The sequence below is a fragment of the Elephantulus edwardii genome, unplaced genomic scaffold, assembly GCF_000299155.1.
Source record: "Elephantulus edwardii isolate Elephantulus edwardi_28Jun2011 unplaced genomic scaffold, EleEdw1.0 scaffold00115, whole genome shotgun sequence".
NCBI classification, from domain to species: Eukaryota; Metazoa; Chordata; class Mammalia; order Macroscelidea; family Macroscelididae; genus Elephantulus; species Elephantulus edwardii.
In genome coordinates, this window is record NW_006399865.1 from 6,202,774 (window position 1) to 6,204,705 (window position 1,932).

General features: G+C 40.3%; 1 protein-coding gene and 1 pseudogene across 1 annotated transcript in view; one reads left to right on the forward strand and one right to left on the reverse strand.

Moving 5' to 3' along the window:
- The window catches only part of EGFL6 (EGF-like-domain, multiple 6), a 68,639-nt gene that overhangs the window by 27,364 nt on the left and 39,343 nt on the right, over positions 1 to 1,932 (forward strand). The window lies entirely within an intron of this gene.
- LOC102862712 lies at positions 120 to 433 on the reverse strand (annotated as a pseudogene).

Consider the following 1,932-nt stretch of genomic DNA (forward strand, 5'->3'; position numbering starts at 1 on the left):
GGACAGAGCGGAGTTTAGGGCTGTTGTACATAGGGTCGCTATGAGTCGCAGGCGACTCGACGGCACATAACAACAACAACATAAATATGTAAATATATATCTATTCACCACAATAGATGCTATTCTCTTATTTCCCCATCTTCTTCCTCTTCTTAAACACCTCTGATATAAAGGACATTATTGTTTTTGTTTGTTGTTATGTACTGTCAAGTTGCCTGAGACTCACAGCAATTGCCTATGTACAGCAGCCCTAAATCCTGCTCCCAGACAATGCTCCATTTATGTATTCTTCTATATTGGCGAGTTTCATGTTCATACAGCCATCTACAGATATGAGGTAGCCCTTGTACTCCATTCCCCACTTAAGGTTCACCATCATTAGCTTTCCTGTTAATCCATTCAGAAATGGTTTGGGATTGAGGGGTAAATTCATTGCGACAACAGGTGAATGGTGCAGGCTTCTAGCCACTGACCCAGCTGTCGTTGACCCTCATGACAGATGCAGCTGCCCTAGGCCCCAACAAAATTGCCCATATTTCTCCTATGGAGCAGATGGTGGATTTGAACTGCATGCCTTTGGGATCGCAGCACAGCTCCTTACCACTAGGCCACCAGAGCTCCACATATCTTTACATTATTATTCAGATATAGAGTAAGAACATGACACTGCTATTAACAACTACAGGAACAATAAGATTTATTTCTCACTCATTCTATATTCAAACAGAATGTCAGGGGGGTTCTTCTCAATATAGTTGCTTGGTGACCTACGCTGGCCAAGGCTCTGCCATCTTGTGGACTTAGGGTTTGGCATGTCAGAAAAAGAAGTCAGAAAAAAAAGTACAGACATGTATTTGGACATATCTAAATGAAAGAATTCATTCAACTTGTACATGTCTGAATTTAAGAAGAAAATTCACTCAACTTGGATATGTCTAAATTCAAGAAGAAGAAAATATATATAATCTTGCCATGTGCGCTAGAAAAGAAACAGAAAAAAATAGAAAACACTCAGAATGTTCTCCAAGGCAAGTTAGCAAAAATGACAATGCAGTTGCTGCCTTGGTATCTAAAAGTCATCTATGCCTATCCTCTGTTTATGTCCCTTTGAGCAATGGCTCAGAATATAACTAACCCTATTAACTTTTCTAGTCCAATCTCTCACATCCCCTTTAGCACAGGACCCACATGTTCTTTTCAATATGGCCACCAGCTGTACTTTGACCCATGTCCGAGTTCATGGCTCCCTCTTCTTATTGCTCCTGGTAATAGAAATTACTAACTCAGGCATGACTAAAATAAACTTAATCTACTTTGATAGGCATTTGGCAGCAAGCATGTAGAAAGTTCACAATATACCAGTGTACTATGGCTGAACACCATTGGACAAGAATATATTCAAAGGTAAATAACCAAAGAAAGCTAGTTTGGAGATCAAATTCTATGAAGAAATGCTAACAGAATTTGGCAGCACTTAGTTTTTTGGGGGAAAAAACAGCATGGAAAAGGCATGCATTGTATATAAAAATATTTTAAGAAACATAAAAGTGGCTCCTCAAAACAGATTAAGATCAATGGAAGGATGTTACATTCTTTCTCTTAAATATCATCATCATATATGCCTGCAATGGTGCAGACCACCTCACAGAGCTCCACTGCCACAGGCTTTAAGACAGGGGTCCCTACTCTGCAGTGGGCTAGTGACTAGATTAAACAACCACTCAGTCTTGAACCATTTGATGCTGTGGATTCCGTCCTTCTGTATCCATACAAGCCTTGGATGGTACAAAAGGTTAACACCCTCAGCTGCTAGCCAAGAAGTTTGCATCTTACCAGAGATACTGTTGTTGTTGTTGTTGTTATGCGCCGTCGAGTTGCTTTTGACTCATGACGACCCTATGTATAACAGCCCTAAACTCTGCTCTGTCCTGT